Below are 27296 nucleotides of genomic sequence, written 5' to 3'. Positions count from 1 at the left end.
TTATGGCAGAGATAGAGGAAGATTAAAGTTCACTTTTATTTCAAGAACTGTTCCCTGTTCAAATTCTCAGAAGGCATGGGGAAACAGAGAATGTGTTATTCATAAGGCATGTTGTGGGATACCAACACTTATACAGTTATTAATTGATTTGCAATCAGGAAAAGGAATGGACCAATTTTGGGGCTAAAATTTTGCAAGGGTCAGTTGAAAATTTCCAATTATTCTATGTGCCCATGTGTTCTCATCATTTAGCCCCACTTATAAGTGAGAACATGGGGTATTTGGTTTTCTGTTCCTGTGTTAATTTGATAAGGTTAATGACCTCCAGTTCCATCTATGCCTCTGCAAAAGACATGATCTCATTATTTTTTATGACTGCAAAGTATTCGATGGTATATCTGTACCATATTTTATTTATCCAATCTATCATTGATGGGCATTTAGGTTGATCCATATCTTTGCTATTTGCAATGAACATACACATGCATGTGTTAGAACGATTTATATTCTTTTGGGTATATACCCAGTAATAGGATTGCCAAGTTGAATAGTATTTCTGTCTTTAGGTCTTTGAGGAATCTCCACACTGTCTTCCACAATGGTCGAATTAGTTTACACTCCCAGCAACAGTGTATAAGCGTTCTTTTTTCTCCACAAACTTGCCAGCATATTTTTTTTTTCCCGGACTTTTTAATAATAGTCATTCTGACTGGTGTGAGATGGTATCTCATTGTGGTTTTGATTTGCATTTCTCTAATGATCAGTGATGTTGAGCTTTTTAAAACATGATTATTGGCTGCATGTATGGCTTCTTTTGAAAAGTGTCTTGCTCACGTCCTTTGCCCACTTTTTAATGGGATTGTTTTATCTCTTGCAAATTTGTTTAAGCTCCTTATAGAAGCTGGATATTAGACCTTTGTAGGATGTATAGTTTGCAAAAACTTTCTCCCACTCTGTAGGTTTCTGTTTACTGATAGTTTCTTTTGGTGTGTAGGAGCTCTTTAGTGTAGTGTGGACAGTAGGAGGAGGGAGAAGATCAGGAAAAATAACTAATGGGTACTAGGATTAATTCCTGATTGATGAAATCTGTACGACAAACCACCATGACACAAGTTTACCTGTGCAACAAACCTGCACATGCACCACTGAACTCAAAATAAAAGTTATTAGGTAAAGGAAATGAGCGATATTTACACACAATAGAGCACTATTCAGCCATAAAAAAGAATGCAATCCTGTCATTTGCAACAACTTGGATGGAACTAGAGGTCATTATGTTAAGTGAAATGAGGCAAGCACAGAAAGACAAACATTAGAAGCTCTCCTTCACTTGTGAGATGTAAAAATAAAACAAAATGAACGTAGGGAGATACAGAGTGGAAGGAAGGTGGGTAGTGAGGAGGTTGGGAGAGAGATGGGGATGGTTCATGGTTGGAAAAAAAATTAGTAAGAATGAACAAGACCTGGTCTTTGATAGCACAACAGGATGACTACAGTCAATAATATTTTAAGTGTACATTCTAAAATAACTACAAGAGTATAATTGGATTGTGTATAACACAAAGGATAAAGGCTTGAGGGAATAGATACTCCATTTTCTATGATGTAATTATTATTATTACACATTGCATGCCTGGCCTGTATCAAAACATCTCGTGTACCCCATAAATATATATATCTACTATGTACCCGAAAAAAATAAACAAAAATGAGAATGAAAAATAAAAGAATGAATGAACAAATAAATAATTCAATTTTTCCATCATATTTTATACAAGCAAGGAGAAATAAAAGAGAAATTGAGGAAAATTAGGATTCCAGTAAAGGATTATTTGAGGATATTCCCACCCTCAAACCCAAACAGAAATAAATTCCTCTAGCTATGCCTGGAGCTCAACAGAACCTGGGGTGTATACATGTGTGGTTTCTGCTACACTCCTGCTGCAGTGAGTTACTTTAATCAGAATTACACTCCAGGGGTAGTGAAGTAGCATTAGAAAGAGAAAGGAAACTCTCCAACTGGCTACTCCTGCCAGAGGCTCTGCTATAATCAGAATGAATGCTAGAAATAGATTTGTATGGCTAAAATTAATGTCTGTTCATTCATATATTCAAATTGTGTTATTGGTGAAATAATGAGTAATAGTCAAGAAATGTGGTCGGGATAAACTATCAGAAGACTACTCTTTGCATAAATGAATATGAGTCTGTTAAGCCCAATAGCCTCTATATTTAGGGACAGTGATCTATACTTAAACCATAAATGATTACATGTCCTCTGCCCATTTTTAAAAATCCAAGGTCTCCTGACTCAGACAGAAGTTAAACTAAGCCCCCAAACTGAAATGCTGTTAAATTTTCCTCAGGTGAAACTTTGAAACAAAATATTTTCCAAGGTTTCCAAGGACAAGAGAAACACAGAGAGAGAAGGGAGACAGCAAGAATTTGGTTTCTGACATTTTTCTTTACAACCTAGTTGCAGGACAGGTAATTTTCTCCTCCAACTACCACTGCCAAACAAAACCAAACCAACAGACTCACCAAAACAGCTGTGTATTGCCAAATTGGGATAGACTAATTCATATTTTTAATTTCATAACAATTATAAAAAGTATTATTTTTCACAGCAAACAATTGTAGTTACTCATATATATTTAAATTCCATGTCACACTATTAAATCATATGCTATCACCATTTTCATATTGCACACACTTAATTTGAGTATGTGACATGGAAATTTGACTCCAAATTTTCTAGAAAATCTAGAAAAATTTCCGAATTAATGTAGAAAAAAAAAAAAAACACTAGTTGAGAAAGAAACGTTAGGGAGCTATCTCAGAAAAAAAACAAAAATATTTCATGGGCCAGTGGGTTCCAATACGACTTCTAGGTAGCTGAAGTTACTGCTACTATTAACTGTCAATTGATTTATTTGACACTTATCAAAGAACACTGTGAACAGCCCAGTAAGCAATGCACTTTTACAACAGACTTAAATTTGCAACCATCTGTGCAATTTAGAAACAGATGGTAAAAATTCTGGCCTTTTTTTTTTTTTAACCTGGCTTTAAGGAAGGCGAAAAATACTCTCATTTCACAAATTGTTATATTCAGCTCCATTTAACCTATTTTAGTCTCCATAGGATCTGAAACAACTGCTTTTATAAATCATTATGTTATCTTTAAATAGAATCATTTGATTTAATTTACATACACATTATGTTTCTTAAGTTAGATCTATGTAATAAAGAGGAAAAACATATTTATATATGTAAATACTAAACTAAAATAACAACTATATTAGCATGGTCATTATATTCTATTAAAGTCCTACTCTAGTTATCCCTAAACTTATTTTTATTAAATACTTTCAACACTGGCAGAATAAAAAGGGTGCATTTGGGAGTTATTGCAGTTGCTACTTTGCTTTATATTTCAAACAAGTTGCCTAATTATCTGCTGGATGTTAGAGACTAAGACTCCCCAAAGAACAGATGATACAGAGACTCCTTCTGCATTGCTTATCAACATTCTTACTTGGCTTGGGAATGCCTTAGGATTCAGAGAACTCTCAGTGTATTGTAGCTACTCTCAAAAATGGCTAGTGACTGACACATTGTGATACATTTAAATTTCAACAAAATATGTTAGAGTGGTGGGGATGTTCTATGGCACCAGACTAGCTCAAAAAATGCCCACGACTACTCCCACTCAGATTTTCCAGGCAGTGGGAAATGGAAGTATAGTGAAGAGAGAAGAATGACAGGAAAGAATTTCTGTCATAGAATATTCCCTGTTTTATGATCAATGTGTTACAAAAGTTGACAGATTATAGGTCAACTCCCAAGTATCTATGCCCACCCCATTAATCCACACCCCAATTTCCAGTCTATCTGCCTGAATTTGCATCTGGCGTGAAATCAGAAACAAAGATGGGGCCAGGCATGTTGGAAAGAGAATACTTGGTCTGGCATGAAAGCATTGAACAGCCAGAGCCAGTAGCAGAGTTACGGCCAGCTGGATCCAAGGAGGAACTGGCATGAAACAGTGGTGGGATCAGTTCCCAAAGCAGAGACGAGGCTAACCAGAAGGGAGGAGAACAAGTGGCCACATGGCTGAGAAGAGAGCCAGGCATTCAGGATTCCCATATATCCAAATCAGCCTCATTCCCCAGTGATCCAGATATAAAAAGTTTTGTTTTATTTCTACATAAAGACACAGTATTTGGTATGAAGCCCAGTGCCAATGCAAAGTTTTTGCCAGCAAGCATGGCCCAATTCAGTCAAAATTCACAGGGAAAAATTTTTTAAAAGAAAAACACAAGCACAGTTTCAGTTATGTATTATGTTGCAAATACTTGAATTTCAGGATAATACTTATCATACTGACAATGTAATGACAATATCAAATTGCTATGATGTGTAGAAAATTCAAATAAAGACAACATTAAAGGATTCAAATGTAATCATTATAACATATTGCGGATTGCAGATCTGATTTTAGAAATTTAATAAAGATGATGGTAATGCTTCTTTTTTTCTTTTTCTTTTCTTTTTTTTTTTTTTTCTTTAGAGAGAGTCTCACTCTGTTGCCTAGGCTGAAGTGCAGTCTCCAACTGCTGCCTCCAACTCCTGGCCTCAAGCACTGCTCCCGTCTTGGCCTCCCAAAGTGCTGGGATTACAGGTGTGAGCCACTGCTCCCGGCCCTGGTAATACTATTTAAGAAAATAGTATATTTGAGTCTTCTTATATAGTATTAGTCAGACATGACCCTTTTTCATAATATCATCTATGCTCTGAATTCGCAGCCCCTTGCTTTCTCTTGCTTTTTTTTTTTTTTTTCCTTGAAGAAATTTCCACATCTACTGGCTTCCTTTTACAAATATTTAAACATGTTCAGGTCTCTCCTATATTGAAGTAAACCATCTTTCCTTGACACAGCATGATCAGAGTTTGATACTTTCATATCTATAATTCATTAAAGGTGGGCCGTCACAGGAAGGGGTGTGAACTGGACAATCCCTGAAGAGGCTGACAGCTGATGACTGCTGGCAGAGAGCACTCCCAACAGTGGATTCAAGTCCTTCCTTGAGAAAGATTGAGTGTCATATCACAGTGTCCAGTACAGTTCATCCTTTTAGTTATGTGGACTTGCTTCTTCAAAGACATTTCTGGAAGTAGCTCCTCCAGAGTTCTTGTATTTTTTTCCTACGAGGAATATAGAAAAAAAAGAGGTAGTGTCTGTACAGCTATAGTGGGTCTCATTGTCTTCATCAACTCATCTAGCACATCTACTATCTTGCTAGCTTACATATAAATGTTATGACAGAGGCTCTCATGTTTGAGGATTATAGTCCTCTAATCTAATCTAATTAATTCTCAAAAGAGAACAAATTATTTGGCTGATGAACATATTCCTCCATTTTGTTTAACTGGAGCCTTATCTCTTTCTACTTAAGATCAGTTATCCCAGCTGGGCACAGCTGTAAGCCCAGCACTTTGGGAGACCGAGACAGGTAGATCACCTGAGGTTAGGAGTTCCAAATTAGCCTGGACAACATGGTGAAACCTCTTCTCTACTAAAAATACAAAAATTAGCAGGGTATGGTGGTGGATGCCTGTAATCCCTGCTACTCGGGAGGCTGAGGCAGGAGAATCACTTGAACCCAGGATGTGGAGGTTGCAGTGAGCCAAGATTGCACCACTGCACTCCAGTCTGGGTGACAGAGTGAGACTCCGTCTCAAAAAAAAAAAAAAAAAAAAAAAAAAAATCAGTTATCCCAACTGGATATTGACTCCTCTTTTTTCCTTCTGGTGCCTTAGTACAAAGAGCCTGTAGTTCTTAAGCAGCAGTTGCAACTTATAATGCAATGGGTCTCTTATACCCCTGACAGAAGGATCCCCTATTTTAGAAATGAAGTTTTCTAAACTAGCAGTGCCCATGAGTGAAAGGATTGGAAGTAAAACTTATGCAAGTGGGTCAACCTTTTGTTATCTTTTTTTTTTTCATAACATGAGTAGAGCTTAGCAATGATCATTTATTTGCCCTTTTCTTTATGTTTCTAATTACTCATGATTTCTCAAATACGATAGGTATATCATACAAGCTAATACATCTAATTCCACCAGTATAACATTCCAATATGCTACCTGGTGCTAAGATTAACAGCTCCACCTAACACCAATGATGAAATCCTCATTGTCAGCTTGGTAGTAAGTGATCCAGCTTTAGAGCTTCCTCTTCAGCACTAGCTTTCTTAGACAGCTTGGGCTTCCCTAGAAGTATGCTCTAACATGGAGTTTAGCATGCTAGTGGTTTATTATAGAATGAGGAAGGAAGCAGGAGGCAGCAGAGGGAAAGTCAAGCTGCGATGCAGACCCAATCACATTTTAGCAACTCCATGGGAAACACCAGAGCTAGAATGGCCTCCAGAGATTTTCTGAACTAGACACAGATCACCAGAGCTTCATATATCTGTATCAGCCATTGGATGTGGGATGTCCATAGAAGGGCTTGGGCTAGGTAGCTTCTTTTCAGCTGAAACTTCTTTTGGAGTGCCCTGAAGGGGCTCAGACTAAAGGCTGTCCACTGACAGCATCCCCCGTACCTAGTACAATACATATTTCATTGAAAGATCATCTATTAGGCAAATCACTGTGTTTAACACATTTATAGTTATGAAAGTTACCTTCAATTCTATATTACTCAAGAGTACAATTGCTGGGCATATGCTTTAATTTTGGTAAATACTATTAGATTTCTTTCAGACGGTCTCAAATATTTATATTTGTAGAGGCATCTGGGAGAGTTCCAACTCCTCACCACATCAACCTTTAAGTGAGGTTAGGTAATAACCTACCTTTCTGATTATAGTTCTTCCATTGGGCAAAGGGCAATTTTTATTACTTTTATCACTAGTGAATTTAATATCTATGCAGCTGTCAGCCTTTGGAGGTTCCCCTCTGTGAGTTGCCCGTTCACCTCCATTAGCTGCTTTTCTATTCAGTTTTATGTCTTCTTTCTTTTTCTTTTTAGAAATTAATCTCTTGTCATTTTCAGATGTTGCAAATATTTTTTCTCAACTTGTCACTTATTTCTTCAGTTGGTTTATGATCTTTAGAAATATTTAATTTTAGTATAGACTAGTTCATCAACATCTGACTATGCGAATTGTAATTTTACAGCTTTTTCTACCTCAAAGTCATAAAAATGTTGCTTTATTTTCTTGTTTTATTTTATTACCTTTACATTTAGGTGTTTCACACTTTTAGAGTCTACATATACATACACAACCAATTTTGGCAATTTACATATTAATTTCATCTTATTTGTCCAATGAAGATAATATAATCATTCATTACATTATAATGTTTTTATCTCTATTTATATTGTAATTATGTCTCCTTTTTTACCCTTGATTTGTATTTTTCTCTTTTCTCAATAATTGGATGTGAAATGCCAGGTTTTAATATTTGAGTGACTAAATGGATACAGGATTTATATGGCTTAAGTTCTGCACATGCTATTTTATAAAAATGGGGATAATGGTAGTATTTATCTCATGGTGCTATTATAAAGACAAATGAGAAAGTAGGAGAGGGAAGAGGGAAAGTCAAGCTGTGCTGCAGGCCTGGGGACAGTTTTAGGCAATTTTCATTGCCTCAATTGCCTCAATTGAATTTTACATAGAATACTTTGAATGTAACGTGAACAAAACAAGAGCTTAATGAATGCTATTCATTATTATTATTAATACTACAATTATCCTTTATTATTTCATCAATATTATTATTTGCAGGTGAATCATAATTTTAAGCTTTCTAGCAGCCAGCTTGAAAAAGATAAACCTAATCAAGTACGCAGTTCACACAGTCCAAATATTTTGAGACATTAATTTTTCCTTTCTGTATTTTCTACTCTTACCTCTCCAAAATACCCATACATACACACACACACACACACACACACACACACACACACACACCCCTCTGCAGGAAAGAAGCAGGTGTAACTCCATTGTTAAAAAGTAAGGAAGGTCTGGAGTACAATGTAAAACAGCCTGAAGGACACAAGTAATTATTTTCTGCCAAACTAAACTTATATTTCCCTTTGGGAGAAACAAAAGTCATGGGTATCAATAAAATGAGATGTAGGTCCTGTCTTTGTCAGAGAGTGAGGGCCTGGAGTGAGACCACGATCCCAGACAGGAAGGCAGGAATGGCTGCAAGAAGCATAGAGGGAGATGGAAGGACAGATTTCAAGATGTTACCCTCATCTATTATCTGCTGATTCAATTAATATTTGACTTAATAGGTCATAAACTTGAAATTTTTAAAGTCACACTTTCTAGGCTTTATCTCATAATTATTGAAACAGAATTCCTGGTGCAGAAGCCCAGAAAACTTTCCATTGAATGACTTTTTTGGAATGATGTTTAAGAATAGCTAAAGAAATGATGAAGAAATGAATAAGGCAATGTCTCTTATTCAGCTATTATATCCGATCGTGCTTGCATTTATTCACTCCTTCACAGACAAAATATTTACTGATTTCTTCATATATCCAGCACTGTAGTAACATTGGGAAGAGAACAGATATAATTCATGCCTTACCATAGAGTACTGTTTGATAAGTTATATAAAGAGATAACTTACATGACAGTGTGATAGTCAATATGACAGTGCTGCTCCAATAATGATGATGTGGGAGCACCTAAAAGGGGATATTTTCAATAGATTTTGAGAAGCTTTGAGAGATAGAGAGATTTTCAGCAGTAAGCTTGACATTGTCCTACCCTGGAAAGTATGTATCCAGGCAATACAGTATCCCCAGCACAGCATCTATTTCTCAGAGTGACTGACTCAACAATTGCTTCAAGTAAATTTTCTCATCATTATTTCTCATTAACTAATGTGCTGGAATCAGGCTGGCATCCTTCCAACTATCTTAAGGTTTTATACATCCGTAACAAGTGATTTGGCTTTGTTATTTTCTTGATATCACTTCTAGATAGCAGCTGACATTTAGGTTATCAGATGAGACCTCCTTTGTTGCCTACATCTTTCAAAACACGTTTCAAGTTCCTTTTAGAAACAAAAATAAAAAGCCACTGTGCATTAAGAAATTAAGCATGTGAGGCAGTGAAAATGTAGTGGTCTTCACATACCTTTTGATTTCTTTACTTAGAGCCTAAACATAGATTTGAGATCCCTCAATTCAGTTCTCGGTACCCTTTCAAGTTGTAGTAGTCTCCGGTGTCTTATAAACTGTCATAATTAAGGTCCTTGGAGGATTGAAGTAATCCTAAATATTACTCTTATTTAGCAGTGGCATACATACCCAAATCAACACCCAGGAACACAGACACTATTTCACTCACTGTAATCAATAAGCCAAACTTTATAAAGATCCTGGGTTATCTGTGTAATTAATAAAGCATGGACACTAAATAAGATTGACATTTGTAGAATTGTCTGAGGAGTTTCAAAACCAAAACTAAAATAAAGAAATGAAAGTACAAACTACCAAAGAATTACAGGATATATTCTAAAGTTGTAATTTTCTTAAAGACTTAAGACTATTTTCAGAATGGAAAATTGAAAAGGAAAAGAAAAGAATGTTTCCAGGCTGGGCATGTTGGCTCATCCCTGTAATCCTGGCATTTTGGGAGGCCAAGGAAAGAGGATCACTGAGTCCAGGATTTCGAGACCAGACTAGGCAACATAGTGACATCCCATCTCTACAAAAAATAAAATAAAATACATTAGGCAGGTGTGGTGGCTTGCACCGGTAGCCCCAGCTATTCAGGAGGATGAGGTGGGAGGATTGCTTGAGCACAGGCAGAAGAAGCTTCAGTGAGACATGATTGTGCCACTGCACTCTAAGATGGGTGACAGAGCAAGACCCTGTTTCAATTATTAAAAATGTTTCCATAAAAGTTCTGTTTAAAGGAAAAGTATAAAAAGCCTTTCTATTATGAGACTTAGACCAGAAAGTAAAATGGAAATAAATAAAATAGTTTCAAGGGTTGTTGAGATTATTTCTTTTTCGTTTGAGCAAACCTTTAAAGAGCTCAAATAAATGTCACTTTATTTACTTCTGTGAGACCTGAACACTCCTGATAAGTTAGTAGGAAAAAGAAATAGGAATTGCATGTGAAACTATTATAAATACATAGTTTGTATTCCTTGGATTTCATTATGAATGCAAAGAGCACATTTAGCAAAATACCATGAAATTTCATTTGGTATTTTTAATTAAATCTCATGAAATACAATAAAGGAAATAATAATAAAAATGATATTTCCAATACTTTTCCAACAAGTGAATGTTCAAACTGAGCTAGTGAGACAATAATGGTCCTGAATGCTAACTGCATGTAATATTCAATTGCAGATCAGTGAGTCGCTGGGTTGAATTATAACATCACTACAATTATATATAATTTTAGAATAATTTTGTATAATTTTAGAATAGGTTCTATATATTGGCTAATAAAAATCAGATAATTTAATTCAGAAAATTGGTACAAAATCAATTATATTAATAAAGGGACTCAAGTACTAGGATACTCTGTGGTAAAATTAATCTTGCTTTATTTTCATACCCAATACCAAAGTTTAGAAGTTACGAAAGCATGCATGTTCACCCCTGACTTATTTTTTTTAAACTCAGTGAGTTGTGATTTCTAATTTAATAGTAGAGTTCTCTAACTAGCCGACACAGTTGTTCAAAGCTTTGTCCCTAAAATTTTGCTAATCTCATTGTAGAATATTTTGCAGCAGATAACACTAACAGTGAGCATAGGTTATGAGACAGAGAAATGTTACCACTTCCCAGACAGAAACTCAATGTTCTCACAGTGTTCTTTGAAATATGCCTCTATATGTCTAGGAAAGATTGTGATCTCAACAACTCTTTGCTGACAGTACACTCAAAGGCAAAATAAAATATCTATTCTACCTGCCAATTAGTTTCTCACTTAAAGCACCTTACTCTGCTCTAAATGGTCCTCTGTTCCTCATTTCTGTCAAGAAAAAGCATTATGAAATTCATAATGAAATGACTTGCAGTGGTGCCAAAATTGTGGTTCATTTTTATCCAAACAAATTCCAAAAATACAGGAGAACCCACGAAATCAAGGAAAAATGATTAAGGATAATGGATGCCATATTAAATAATCAACAAATATCAACACCTTTACTGGATACATGCCAGAACCATCCTAACAGATTTAGAACTCATGGGAGACTACCTAATGTAATTAAAATTTTGATTTTTTTCAAATATCTTTTAGGTAATTTTGCCAGAGAGTATAAGATGAAAATATAAAGATGGGGCTGGGCGCAGTGGCTCATGCCTGTAATCCCAGCACAATGGGAGGCATAGGTGGGTAGATTATTTGAGGTCAGAAGTTCGAGACCAGCCTAGCCAACATGGTAAAAACCTGTCTCTACTAAAAATACAAAAAATAGCCAGGTATGGTTGCGGGTGCCTGTAACCCCAACTACCCAGGAGGCTGAGGCAGGAGAATTGCTTGAACCCAGGAGTCAAAGGTTGCAGTGAGCCGAGATCTTTCCACTACACTCCAGCCTGGGCGACAGAGCAGCACTCTGTCTCAAAACAAACAAACAAAAACAAACAAAAAAGAGAACTTTTTGCTTTCTTGATGATATTTAGACCATGTTGAAGCACAGACTGGCTTCCTTATATGAACTCTTCGCTCAGTGAGTTTTCTACTGGAGAAGTAAAAAGGAGCAGTCAGATCAACATGAATACTGCATATCTTATACAGTAGAATATAGGAAAGTGAAAAAGCTCTTTACTTTTTGCCTAAACAAGAGACTTTGGTATTTACGTAATGGATTGTTGGGGCAATAGGAACAAGCAAAAACCTAGAGCAAATTCAAACGTAAAAACGCTGGTATAGGCCGGGCGCGGTGGCTCCTGCCTGTAATCCCAGCACTTTAGGAGGCCGAGGAGGGCGGATCATGAGGTCAGGAGATCGAGACCATCCTGGCTAACACGATGAAACCCTATCTCTACTAAAAATACACAAAATTTGCCGGATGTGGTGGCAGGCGCCTGTAGTCCCAGCTACTCAGGAGGCTGAGGCAGGGGAATGGCATAAACCTGGGGGCTGGAACTTGCAGTGAGCTGAGATTGTGCCACTGCACTCCAGCCTGGAGACAGAGCAAGACTTCATCTCAAAAAAAAAAAAAAAAAAAAAAAAAAAACAACGCTGGTATAACCTTAAAATATATTGGATATCATAACCTGATATGTTTTCTTCATAATTGACATGGGATGGTAATAGACTTTAGAGGAAAAAAGATTTCTATGTACAAAAAAATGGCAAGCAATGGTTTTGACATGTTAAACTATATGCAGTGAAACAAAATAAATATTCTCAACGCATTTGATGAGATTTTATGATTTCTATATGAATTTCCAGGAAGGTGATATAGAACTCAAGTAGCATTTACAAATGTACTTGGATATAGAGTTCATTTGTCGTCTACCACAACCTGGGTTTAAAGCTATGTGGAATATAACTTACGAAATGCTGAATGAGTTACAGAAAATGGGTATGAAATAGAGCCATTCTTTAAGCCACTCTTCCATAAAGGCATATGGATATAATCAAGTTCTGGCTTGTCTAAATCCAATTCCAGTTTATTTGTTTGTTTTAATACTATCTACCAGAAAATACAGTAGTCAGAATTTAAAATAACATCATGTGCAACCACAGACAAAATATCTGTCACAGGTAACAAGTGACAACCATTGAAAGAATAAATTTTTCTCCATTTACTGTCAGTCATTCAGAAAATAGTTATGAAATAATACATGTCAGACATGATGTGAGATGCTTGGTTTCCAAATATGAATAAAATAAATACACCATAATCCTTTCACCCAAGGAACCTACAATCTAGTATTTGACAGGTGGGAAGAGGGGAGACATTTAAAGAGATAATACAATCTACATTGTAGATTTCATCAAAAAGGAAGCACATAATTCAAAGTCATGCATTGTTTATGAAAAGTCGCTAATATAAGCTTTACATCCAAAAATCATAACTATAGAAAAGTGTTACAATTCCAAATTCCATGTATTTTTCTAAATAACTTGGTTATTGTATGAAATCTAGACTTTCTTTGTGCACATTGCCCATTATCTATTTTACACTTACAATAACATGCTGTAAATCAAAATCAAGCCTCCAAACGTACCTTTGAAGAGAAAGAATTACAAATAATGTACAAAGGCAAACAGCTGTTGCACTAGATTACCCTTCCTGAAAAATGTGATAATGCAGACCCTTTTCTTTCCTGACAGCCATTTAATAAAATAAAGCTCCCCCAAGTGAGAAGTGCCTGCCAACAAAGCTTGAAAAAGGTGGTATGCACTCCAGCATCTTTTTTTGCTGTGTCAGGATCCATACAGAAACATTGTAAAAATAACTTCCATAAATCCCTTTCTTTTGTTCACATTTTTCCAAACATTCTTGTTCTGTTTGATCTTTTTCTTTTCTTTTCTTTTCGCTTGGCTCAATAAAGTTATGTGATAGTTTTGCAATTTGTTCTTCTAGGATTATCTAAAGGTGTCATTTATGTACTCTTGTCACAATGTCCCAGAATCTGTCACCTAAAATAGATTAACAGCAGCTGGCTTCAATGATTATGGTGTTCTCTTTGCATTCTGTCTCAAGAAGTTGAAGTAGAAAACAGGAAATTTTGTAATTCTTGGAAAATGAAAATAAACTAGTAGTTGTGCTGAGGAGAGATTGTAACTAATGTGCTCCATGAACACAAATAACTGAGTTCAGAATAATACATAAGTTTAATTAATAATATTGCTTTTAAGCACTGCAAGAAATAGAACATTTTATTTATTGTTCACATAATTCATATTTCTGAGGTGAAACCAAGGTACTAAAGACCCAGTCTTTGGAATTTCAGATGTTGAGAACTGTTAATTCATTAGTTGATTTTTTTTTCTTTGATCTCCTCAAAATTTCGTGTCTTGAAGATAAACCAAAAATAAACTTAAGAAACATGGAAATCTACTAACTCAAGTAAGGAAAAACTCTAGAGCTAAAATCTTCAGATATGGATGAATTCAAGTTTTATAATAAAGAGTCTGTTTCTTTCCCACTGTCTCTTATTGCTACTCTCTTAATGGTAAAAATGATGGCCCAAGACTCATGCTATTAACTGATCAACCTGCTGCAAAAACAGTGACCTTAGCAACGTAACTCACATAAATTCCTAAATGGATACTGATTATTCTTAGCTTAGATTGCTCCAGTGTTACTCATTATTTCCAGGGAGGTGGAGTATTTTGATTGGCCAACCCAGATTATGTTAGACACCTGTGAAAGAAAAAGAAAAAGATCATCTGATAATTTAAAAAGTCCACAGAATCACATGGAGTAGAATAAGGGTTATTTTCCAAAGAAAGAATCACTAGGCAAGAAAAGAAAATTGGCAATTGTCTCCTATATCTTACTTTCAAAATATGTCTTTAAAGATAACATAATTAAATTGTAAAATATTTGAGAAACAATAAAGAAAATTAGTTGACTATATGTCCACCACCCTAATATAACTGTTGCCATTTTCATTTATTCTCTTTTTAGATATATATAGACAGATGATAGACAGACAGACAGACAGATAGATAGATAGATAGATAGATAGATAGATAGATAGATAGATAGATAGATAGCAGACTTTACTGGCATAATTATGCATACAAATACAACACTTTTTTCTTAACACTAGGACATAGACTTTTTTCATGTGTTAGTTTTCTTTTTCCTTTTCTTCTTTTTTTGTTTTTTTGAGACGGAGTCTCACTCTGTTGCCCAGGCTGGATTGCAGTGGCACGATCGATCTCAGCTCACTGCAACCTCCGCCTCCTGGGTTCAAGCAATTCTCCTGCCTCAGCCTCCTGAGTAGCTGGGTTACAGGTGCATTCCACCATGCCCAGCTAAGTTTTTTAAAACTTTTTAGTAGAGATGGGTTTTCATCATGTTGGCCAGGTTGGCCCCAAACTCCTAACCTCAAGTGATCTGTCCACCTCGGCCTCCCAAAGTGCTGGAACTACAGGCGTGAGTCACCATGCCGGCCTTATGTATTCATTTTCAAAGGTACTTAAACTGTCCTCTTGTGATGACTTCTTAAATTGCTTCACATTTTCATTATAATAATTAACCTAACAATGAACATTACTGTGCATATATTTTCTCCCTCTTTAAATTAGTTGCATAAAATAAATTCTAGGTAGACTCAATAGTCTAAAGCTTAGGAGAATTTTATGGGAAAAGATAATTTTTAACAAAATTGTGTACAATACTTTGTAAATCTCTGTTATAGAACTTATTAGATTATGATCTGTTTCCTCACAGTGCATACAATTCTGAATATTGATCATTTTTCTCATAATACTGTTTTTAAACTAGGATTTAAATCTTCTTCTTATTTTATTTTACATTTTAAAAACCTGACAGGTAACATTGCATGTATTTATCATATATAAGGTGATATTTAGAAGTATATACCCATTGTGGTTTGACTACATCTAGCTAATTAACATGAACCTTACCTAACATGGTTATCATTTCTGTAATGAGAAAACTTAACATCTACTCTCTTAGCATTTTTTAAGAATACAATAATTTTGCTGGGCGCGGTGGCTCACGCCTGTAATCCCAGCACTTTGGGAGGCCGAGGCGGGCGGATCGCGAGGTCAGGAAATCGAGACCACCCTGGCTAACACGGTGAAACCCCGTCTCTACTAAAAATACAAAAAATTAGCCGGGCGAGGTGGCGGGCGTCTGTAGTCCCAGCTACTCGGGAGACTGAGGCAGGAGAATGGCGTGAACCTGGGAGGCGGAGCTTGCAGTGAGCCGAGACCGCGCCACTGCACTCCAGCCTGGGCGACAGAGACTCCGTCTCAAAAATAATAATAATAATAATAATAATTTTATTAACTAGAGTCACCATGCTGTACAATAAATCATTTGAAATTATTCCTTCCACAAAATGGGGAAAGACAGTATCTTTGAGAAATTAATCTAGCAAAACTGGATATCTACATGCCGAAGAATGAAATTTTTGGCATTTTCTCACAACATACACAAAAATCAACTAAAATTGATTAAAGACTGAAGTATTAGATCATAAACTATGAAACTGCTAGAAGAATACATAGGGGAAAAGCCTAGGTGTCTAGGCAACGATATTTTGGATAAGACCCCAAAAGCACAGATAACAAAAGCAAAAATTGACAAACGGAGTTACCTCAAACTAAAATCAATCAACAGAGTGAAACAATCAACAGAGTGAAAAAACAACCTACAGAATAGGAAAAAAATTTCCAAACTGGACATCTGATAAATGGTTAATAACCATAATACCACATAAAAAACTCCACTCAATAAAAGAAAACAAATAACTTGATTTTTAAAGATGATTGAAATATTAATTATTTAAAATACTAATGATTGTCATAAATTTAATGCCCATTGTGTGACAAGTGCATGCTAATTTATACTATGAGGAAGTTTTGATATTCCTATTTTTCAGATAAGAAAACTAACTCACAGAGAAATAACACATTTCCAAGTTCTCTCAACTGGTACAAAATGTAAATTAAAGACTTCCTAACATAAATATTATCAGCCTTTCCCATTACTTCCCATTACTTCTTTTCCAAATTTGTGATCTAGCACCTATATCAATAAGAAAATATTTGATCCTACACTACAAATATGTGTTTGCATAAATATATATAGATTTCGTGCTTGTACTACTAATACATCATGTATATTTTTGAAACAAATTTCAAATAAAGAACTTCAAAAAGTAAAATACGAAAAAAAAGTGAGTCTGTTGTTTCTTTACACATCCCAGAGCAATGGCTTACATATCCCCACCCTTTCTGGCAGCCTCCCTTGTCTGTTCTCTTCCCACAACTAAGATTATCTGACTCTCATCTGCAGAATTCAGTATTCCTGTGGCTCTAGCTAAAGGAGCACCCTAGCTAATAAAACAACCCAGCTAAGGAAACACCCTTAGCTTTAGGTATATAAGTATTTAATTTTAGGGTGAATGTATTTTTCTTTCAAATGATACTTGTACATTTCACTTTGATCTCAGGTTCTAGTGGGACTACTGCACTTCCTAAGGGTAAGTGTTCGTGTACCTTAGGCTGTTAATGAAGTTCTACCATCCCTCTTCAAATTTAAGCCTTAATAACCAACACAGTACTTTGATACCTTTAGGTTATGGACTCTATTTTCCATCCCAACTCCAGAGATAAATATTTTATGTAAATCACAGAATGATTTAACTCTAATAGCAATGGTTTTCCTACTCTAATTTACAAATATTGAGCTTCTTTTCTTGCTCTGTTTCTTCTGCGCTGGGATTCATCTTTAGTTATTGCTTAATTATCTTATGCAAATTATTTCCAGATTTAGCACCTATTGCTTGCCACCGTAATCTTAATTTTGTTCTATCTAAATAAAATCTATCACCTGTTCTTTACCAGGGTTTGGCCTTCTATCCTTCTAGATCCTGAAGTCAAGCTCCAGTTCTCATCCCCATTTGGTCTACTCTGCTTAATATAATTACACTTTTTTTCTGCCACATATCATCTGGCTTACCATATTTCAGAGAAGAGGAAATATTGTTTTTCTTTCTATTTGGGCTGATTTCTAATTGAGATTCTTTAAAATAAGCTTTACACAATGACTAAATGGTTTTATTTAAGAAAAAATTATATATGTATAATATGTGTGTGTGTGTGTGTATATATATATGTTTTATGCAGACCCTTGATAATCATAGTATTCCTTCTCCCTCTGGAAGTCAGTTTATTTAATAATGTTCTTTATTATTTTAGACTATAGATTTGAGTCCAATTTTCTCACAATTGCCCAAGGGACCAAGTACAGAAAGATGTAAAAATTCATCAACATTTCTGCAAAAGCATAACCTTCAACATTTTCCTAAATGTGCATTGATGGCAATGCTGGTCCCAGGCAAAATCAAGAAGTTGAACCACCTGTATTGCCTTCTGAAATGCAACTTCAATGTGGAACATCCTTATTTCACAGGTGTTTTTATACTGTCTTAAATCCATCTGTAAAAAGAGTTGCAATGTAGAGAAAAATGTAACAGTATTGATAATATCATGGATTCCTCTTCCCAAGATATATTGAATTTTATAAGATAAAAAAATGGGAAAGCTATATTTACCATGGGAAAGCATCAACATTATCAAAGAAATCACAGTTTACCTGTTCTGTCCGGAGGGTCCAATCTTAATTTTTAAATAAATTTTGAAGGATATTAGCTCTACAAAAACTTACATTAAATTATTCAATGATTTAAACATAATTTTATTTAAATTAAAAGAATGTACTAATTGAACAAGGAATTCTTAATAAACAGTACAGGAATTTTTAATTAGTTAAAATAAATAATTTTTAACATTTACATAAAAATTATATAATTTCTTTTTTATAGTCCATAAATGTAGTTGCCGTGGTCTTGAAAAATTAGTTTATTTTCCAAAATTACATTGTAACCCTTACGTCTATCCTTCTGATTAAAATAGAATGCACTTCTCTTATGGTTACTTCATTACGAAGCCTCATATGCATACTGCATCGAAAAAAATAGAATAAAAGAAGAATAAATTAGTATCTTCCACAGTTGCTTACATTCTTTAATTGATACTCATAGCTCAGTCAATAACATCTAGGTTCAAAATTTTACAAAGTCTGTTTTCAATTTACCTGTTCTTTCTCCAATTTATACCTTAAATGACTCCTATGTTCAAGTCAGATTTGAAACAACTCAATACTCCCTGAACTAGCCACAAACATTCCTACCTTACTAGAATGCCCATTTTACCGCTGCCTCTCCAAATTCTTCAAGGCCTAATCATTGGTAATATTTCCTACGTAACATAGGCCATCTTGAGGATCTGTTGAATGCAATGGTATCTGTCGATAACACACACACACACACACACACACACACACACACACACACACACTTCAGTTGTAATACTTGGGCTATCATATGTTCTTTATATTAGAAACTTCTAGCCTATGTGATATGATATGCTGCTTCATCAGTGACTTTTTTTTTTTTTTTAGTACTGTTACAAAAAAAGAAAAAATGTTAGAAGGTGATGCAAAATATCTGGATTTTCAGCTCTGCAACTAACTTGAACAAGTCACTTCATCATCTTGTGCCTCAGCTTTGAGTATGAAATGTGATAATAATGGCATATATCCATGAGTTACTATCCTATTTTTAACATTCTGATTTTGAGATCCACATCCCAAAATATAATCACGGAAAGTTAGGCTTCTTATTGTTTATTTTTATTCATTAATTAATTTAACCCATGTTTATTAAAAGCTGACTTGGCACTAGATGTTGTAGTAAAATACTTTAATATTAGTTTAATGAGACAGAAAACTCTAGAACTTGTCAGGAGATTTTAGTGAGCTAGGGGGTATACTCTAATCCATTTGCTCCCAAAAGCAGACTTCATTTTTTCAGTTGGGTATCAGAATTCAACATTGCTTTCAATGCCCACTTTCTTGGGTGGCCAGTAAGTCCTGAAGAAGTCTGTAACTGTCCATCTCTCTGTCACTGTTGCATGTTAAGCAATTGGACTTTCTCATAATTAAAATATCAAGGAAAAGCACAAATGACCTGTTTTATTATTTAATATATATTCTTAAATCTTTCATTTTTGATATTTTCTAATGTTTCTCTCCCAGATTGTAAACGGTTAACAGACAGTTACAATTTCTTGTTCATCTTTATAATCTATATGCCTTGTATATAATTGGTAATCAATATAAATTTACTGATTTATTTATCCAAACACATCCCTCTCAAATATAGTGTGTACTATTTCACAGAGAAGGAATTCCTGCTGCAAATTTGGGTTATCCAAGTAAAACAGCCTGAAAGAAGAAATATAAGTTCTTTCCTACTATTTAAGCTACTTGCAACTCTTCTTGGGTAGCTGGTTATTCTATTACTCAAGTAATAGTTAAGTCCTGAATAAGTTCTGCCTTATGTACTTATACATATTTAGTAAGTATTTAATCATCTGTTTAAAAAATAATTATTTGCTGCCTACTTTGTGAAAGAAAAACTGCCATAGAATTTAAGTGTCTACAGAACAGAGGTAAGACAGCTAAACTCTCAATGAACTTTCATTCTAGTGAGAGAGACAAACAGTAAATGTATAAATAAATGAGCAAAATAATTTCACAAAATAGTATACACTATGAGAAAAATAGAAATGTGTTGACACCATACACTGTACAGGGAAGGACTCTGAGTAAATGAGAGTAAGCTTAGAATTTACTGACAAGGTCAGCAATGTGACAGTTGAAACATTCCAGGTAAAAAAAATGGAAAATGTTTCCAAAATTCAGGACAAAATGCAGTGTGACTGAAATCTAATTCTCTAAAATATGTTGCAGTAGATCACATTCAAAGATATATATATGAGCCAGAAAAATGTGAAAACATCTAAAAAATAAAGTCTATACCAATGAATTAGGAATTTCATATCATCTAATCCAACATTCAGTAGTAATTATGTTCTTCCTATTTCATAGAAAGATAATTTGCCATTCAAAGACTTTGTGTAATTTTACCAAAGAGATAACTGGTAGAGTTGGTGTTTGAAACCAAGAAATTTTCTTTACAGAGCCCATACTTATCTCACTATACTAGCCTACTTTGACTGTATTTCCCAGGGTTTTTTGTTTTTGTTTTTTTTGTTTTGTTTTTGTTTGTTTGTTTGTTTGTTTGAGATGGAGTCTCGCTCTGTCACCCAGGCTGGAGTGCAATAGCACAATCTCAGCTCACTTCAACCTCCGGCTTCTAGGTTCAAGCAATTCTCCTGCCCCAGCCTCCCAAGTAGCTGGGATTACAGGTGTATGCCACCAAGCCAGGCTAATTTTTTGTATTTTTAGTAGAGATGGGGTTTCACCATGTTGGTCAGGCTGGTCTTGAACTCCTGACTTCATGATCCACTGGCCTCAGCCTACCAAAGTGCTGGGATTACAAGCGTGAGCCACCATGCTTGGGCTGTTTCCCAGTTCTTTATCTTGGATCCTTTTAAGGACTTCTATGCAATACATCCTCTAAACATTTTTCCTACAGACAAATGTTTCACTTAAGTTTTGAAGTATCCCTTGACTAACTTTTTGGTACCAATTGTCAAAATCCTCCCATTCTTCTGTTTTTTTTTTTTTTTTTTTTTTTTTTTTTTTTTTTTTCCTTAATTAAAACACCTTCACCACAATCAAGGTATTACACATATCCATCATCTTCAAAAATTTCCTTGTGTTCTTTTGTGTTTTTTAGTTGAACTTGTCCCTCGATGCTGTGCATTCCTTGTATTTCATTTCAGTCTATCCCTCTGTTGTGCCAAGTGAGATAGCCTCTCTGGAATTCTTAATTTGTTGATTAAAAGTTATATAATTTCTTTTAAAAATTCATATTTTTTAAAGCAAAAAGAAAATAAAAACATGTCACAAATACTCCTTTTGGATTACAAAATTCAAAAAGCGAATAAGCCATAAAGAATGCAGAGATCAAGAAAGAAATTTTGTTATAAACAGAAAAGAAGTTTTAAACAGATGGAATCTTTAATGAGTAGGATGATAGCATCTAATGAAGTTTTGCTAAACAAGATTGAGTGGTTAAAAAACCGAAGTTGATTGTGTATTACTAGACTCTAAGGTCGGTGAATTCTAAAGATGATGATTTGATTGCATTTATGGAAATATGGATTCCTAAGTTACTGGGGACTGATACTGAGAATGATCAAATTAGAGTAAAAGGGCATTTTAGATGCCATGGAGAACATTAATAATGTAAGAAAACAGGCAGCTCCAAATCTCTGATAACAAAAGGTACACAGACATTTCCATAGATATAGATAAATTACTTTTTAAAATTATTATTCATTCTGCCAATCTTATCAGAGCAAAGAAATGAAAGATAACTCTTCCACTTACTTGTGCCTTAAAGAAAATAGCTGTGATAAACAAAGACCCCAGAGAAATCCTTAATCAAGAGGTTCTGCATTTGTTTTCCTTGCCTCTTGACAAGACCTATAGTAATAAGATTCAACAACAATGGATAATCTTATAAAAAGGTGCACCAGTCCACTTGGCCATCTATTCAGAATTTTAATAGCTATCCTATACAGTACATTCATTATATATCACAAACATTTATATTTTTCTTTTTTCCACTTATCAACTCATTTTAATCCTCACAATAACTATCTGAAGTGCATTTTAGTATATCAACTTTATAAATTAAAAAAAAAAAAACTGTGTCACAGGAATGTTATATATCTCGCTCAAAGTTAGATGGTAGTGAGTAAGTTACAGATCTTGGATTCAAACTCAGGAAGTATCACTCCACATTCTGTGCCTTTCATCACAATATTTTTCTGTCTGTGTTCTGCCACAGTGCAAGGGATCTTGAAATAAAGCAGTGCACACAATTGGCAAGTTATAATATATAAAGTTCCTTTACTCAATTAACTTGACTTTGAAGACATAATTTTACTCTTTCCCAGGCAGCCTTAATATGTCTTCTTAACAGGTATAGTTAATTTTTTGGAGTCATTATACCTTTTTTACCAGTTAATCTTTACTTCTGCCCCAACCACTATCTGTTATCTCCTCTGATCAGTCAAAGAAGGGAATGTATTTTCCACTTACCCAAAAACATATTTTCTCAAATCAACATTGGCATAACCAATAAAATTTGAGAAGGAATTATCTTCAAATTGCAAAAATTACCGTGCTCGGCCATTTCCACATCAACCTTTAAGAGATACCTTCCTAATAGTTCCCCCCAGTCTTCCCATTAGATCTCTGCTTCTATCGTGCCACTATCCCTACTCACCTGGGTGCAAATCTCTCCCTCTAGCAATTTCTATGATTTGTTGGCTATATAGCTCAAGTTAATATTCTAAAATTTTTTTCCATCTTTAATCTTACATTTCTTTGATATTTCTACTTGATTTCAATAAAATCATCTTGCGGCATTGACCTTCTTCACAAAAGTCCTTCCCATTTCTTTACTTCCAAGAAACCTGTATTCGTCCTGATATCATCCTTTTCCACAAACCTTCACCAGTTCCACTGTACCATCTCCCACCTTCCACAAAGAAAAGTAAGTTTATAAAGGGGATCGGAATATTCTGCTACAACTTTCAGCTTTTTAAAATTTCCACATTAGTCATACAAACACCTTTTTACTTGCCTTCATTTCAGACAAAGTTTAATGGCTTTAGTAACTGAGTCACAATTTTCCTCCCTATTCTAACCCCTCCTCTCTTTTTTAGTCTACTCACAAATTTCCTACCACTATCTTCGACTTCAGGACTGTGCTTCACTTCCCCTCAGCTTCACAAAATAAGCATAGTCCTACCAGAGATCTTGTAAGTCATTCAGAATGTTTTAAACTCTGAGATCACAGACTGTAAAATTTCTTTTTCTAAACACACTCTGATCACCACCCACTTACCACATTTCGGTTGTCCTTCTGGAATCTGCTTCAGAGACTGTAATTCGTTTTCACAGAAATCTAGAATTGGAAATGACCTGTTCTGAACTCTAATAAAGAATGCCTAAACTACTCTTGAAGGCGAAATTCTCTTCTGTGTTTAAGAAATTTACAGATGGAGAGATTAGTACTTTGAGGAGAGTGATGTCAAGAGATAGTTAATTTGGACTTGTGCAGACGTAAGTCCTATTTAATGTTTAAATTCATCTGTAGGCGTTAGTTCTCAACTTCAGAGCAATACACAATACATTTTTTACTCTCTAAAAAATCATAAATACCTAAGATACAAATACTTCAGATAAACCTTCTTGTTTTTACTGATTTCATCTTTTTTCCTCATCATATATATTATTGCTAAATGCACGCCAACGCTTTGTCAATAAGTCCATAAACTTGGGGTGCAGAGAGGGGAGTAGTCTTCCGCTAGTTCAAAAATACATACTATCGGGCCGGGCACAGTGGCTCACGCCTGTAATCCCAGTACTTTGGGAGGCCGAGGTGGGTGGATCATGAGGTCAGGGGTTCGAGAAAAGCCTGATCAACATGGTAAAACCCCGTCTCTACTGAAAATACAAAAATTAGCTGGGCGTGGTGGCGGGCGCCTGTAATCCCAGCTACTGAGGAGACTGAGGCAGGAGAATTGCTTGAACCCGGGAGGCGGAGGTTGCAGTGAGCCGAAATTGCACACTGCACTCCAGCCTGGGCGACAGAGCAAGACTCTGTCTCAAAAAAACAAAACAAAACAAAACAAAAACCAAACAAACAGACAAACAAACAAAAAACATACTATCACAAAAACATCAGGTGTGGAGATATGCTTACCCCATCCTCAGTACTGAGAACAATGCCTAACACATAGTAGATACTCCATATATATTTACTAATCAAATGAATGAATGCATAATTTGAAGGGTATACTTCAGATGTGCTATATTTAACATACACTATAATGGAATTATTAGTACTTTAGACACTGCTTTAGCTTACAAAACCATATATTGACTCAATTTTTATAATAGCCTTGTTACATAATAATACAATTTATGGTTTACTACAATTTCCATGTCTTGACTAGGTTGAATTTATTTCATTATGAATTAGTTTTTATTGTGCCATCACCTCCCTTGAATTCAACGCAGTTTTGTTTGTTAAATCCAAGTGTAGTTTTCACAGTTTTCCTGTTACATTTCACTTTCTTAGATGTAGCCTATTTCATCATTTTATTTGAAATCTTTCTGAGTCACAATGCTGTAGTGCATCACGTTAGAGATTCTTTGCTAGCTTTGGGTCATTCATCTGTTTGATTTAAATAACCTATTTAGAGCATATGGTAAACAGAGATTGACCATTACGTCTCTATTCCAAACATTGTATTAAAAATGCATAGAGCTTTTTCTAACATATCTACTCCCTCTGCCATCTTCCCTGGAGTTTCCATCATTTTGAAAAGCCATCTATGTCTTTATATAATTACTGAGTAAAACAGGACATTTCTGCACAGTTCTGCAAGGAATCCCATCCCAATGATGATCAGACATTCCTTGATTCAGTAAATATTTAACAAACACCTACTGTATGCCAGAGTCAAAGTTATTACATTAAAAACAAGTCCTGATGTTTGTAGTAGAGACAAATAAGTTCATAGTGGTAGATACTGTTTAGTGCTATGTAGAAATAAAAATCTATGGTAATGCAAATTGAGCATAAGTATGTGTATTCTAAATAAGTGATCAGGGAAGACCTTCCTAAGGTAATATTTGAGCAAAGATTTAAATGAAGTGAAAAAAAAAAAGCTATTACAATATCTAGGTGAGGAAAAACAGCAAAGCTTTGGGGTATAATTATTCTTGGTCTATTCAAGGAACAACAAAAAAAGCCAGTATGGCTGAATCAGAGTAACACCAAGAATGAATCAACCAATTATTCAGCACTTCTTGAATACAATGAGGCATGTAGTCACTTATTCATATAATCACACTATATTCTAGCTAAAATATTTCCTTTTGTGAGCAGAGTAACAAGAAAAATAACGTCAAATGCCTCACTAGATTTCATATACATCATATTTCTGTTACTGGGTATATAACTCCTAGGTCTCCTAACTCCATTTGCCTTCCAGATCAACCTGAACATGAGTATTAGCCATTCAATGATAATTTCTATGTTACTCTACAATCCCTTACCTCTTTATTCTACTAAAACATATGCTATCTAATCTCCCCTTAATCCTCAGAATTGTTTGAGTATCTCTAAATGATTCACTGTAATGTTATTAATGTCAGCAATTCGAAAATCTTGTCTACCTCTTATGCTTTCACAACAACTTCCTAGTTGAAGAGTATTGTTTTCTTATGACTTTTCCCACTGATAAGCTTTTCACTACTCTCCTGTCATTTCTGGCTTTCTTTGATGTGCCCTCTACCGCTCTCACACATTGATAAATTTGATTTTTCATAATTGAGTATGATTTTAGAGAGTTATAAGCCTACCAGATTTAGATGTAAGTGAAGTCCTCTTTGTTGATTTTCATGAATGACAAGACATTGAATTATAATGTCTCTCTATGCCAATTTCTTCATCTGTAAATTGGAGATAATATAGTTTCTTGCTTGGGCACTTACATTGACCTTAGAAGACCTCTCTCCAGCTCAATGTTGTTCCTTCTTTAATCCACGGGATTCTTACATCTCAGTAAATATTTTATCCTATGATACTGTAACTCCAAAGTCATGTCCTTGCTCATGTTACCCTCTGCCTGGAATACTTTTCCCTCACCTCACTTCCTTTGGTTCTTGGTAAATGCCTATTGTTTTCCCATGCATAGGTCAAATATTTATTCCTCTGAAACAGCTTGTTTAGGTTATCTAGGCAGTCGATTTTACCTTATTTAGCATTTTCATAGGACTTCATACATGCCTCTAATATTATATTTTATTTGTGTTTCCTAGGGGACTGGAAGATACTCGTGGGTTGAATTATTTATATATGATCACCTTTAAAAATAAATATGATGTTTTTATTGTCTTAAAAAAATCTTAGAACAAAATGGGATATAAATATAGCTACCTATCCTATGTATAATTTTGTATATATGATTATATATATAATATATATATAGCATATTATATTATGTATTTAGAGTGAAAAGTCTTTTTTTTTTTTTTTTTTTTTTGAGATGGCGTCTCACTCTGTCGCCTGGGCTAGAGTGCAGTGGTGCGTTCCTGGCTCACTGGACCCTCTGCTTCTGGGTTCAAGAGATTCTCCTATCTCGGCCTCCCGAGTAGCAGGGAATACAGGCACACATCACCATGCTCAGCTAAGTTTTGTATCTTCAGTAGAGATGGGGTTTCACCATACTGGCCAGGCTGGTCTAGAACGCCTGACCTCATAATCCACCAGCCACAGCCTCCCAAAGTGCTGGGATTATAGGCGTGAGCCACTGTGCCCGGCCAAAAGGCAATATTTTTAAGATCCCAAGCTCTATGGTAAGAATTTGTGGGTTTATAGTCCATTTCTATCACCTCAAAATTGTATTACCTAGGAAAATTCACTAAATAATCTTTGAGCTCAGCCTCAGTTCCTTACTCTTTTAGCAATGGTTTATAATTATTCCCACATCACAACATCATAATGAGAATTAAATGAG

The 27296-nt window shown here is 35.0% G+C and overlaps 1 long non-coding RNA gene across 3 annotated transcripts in view; it reads right to left on the bottom strand.

Moving 5' to 3' along the window:
* LOC135964805 (uncharacterized) overlaps positions 1-27296 on the bottom strand; it is a 568134-nt gene that overhangs the window by 232687 nt on the left and 308151 nt on the right. For 2 of the 3 annotated variants that reach the window (XR_010577458.2, XR_012416940.1), the window contains one exon: positions 4574-5208. The exons of the other annotated variant lie outside the window; for it this stretch is intronic. This is a non-coding gene — a long non-coding RNA (uncharacterized lncRNA). Of the gene's footprint in view, positions 1-4573; positions 5209-27296 lie in introns of those variants that run through there. 3 annotated transcript variants of the gene reach the window in all.

This window comes from Macaca fascicularis, chromosome 8 (assembly GCF_037993035.2).
Source record: "Macaca fascicularis isolate 582-1 chromosome 8, T2T-MFA8v1.1".
Taxonomy (NCBI): Eukaryota; Metazoa; Chordata; class Mammalia; order Primates; family Cercopithecidae; genus Macaca; species Macaca fascicularis.
The sequence above is the reverse complement of the archived record's forward strand: the minus strand, read 5'-3'. Positions and strand labels throughout refer to the sequence as shown.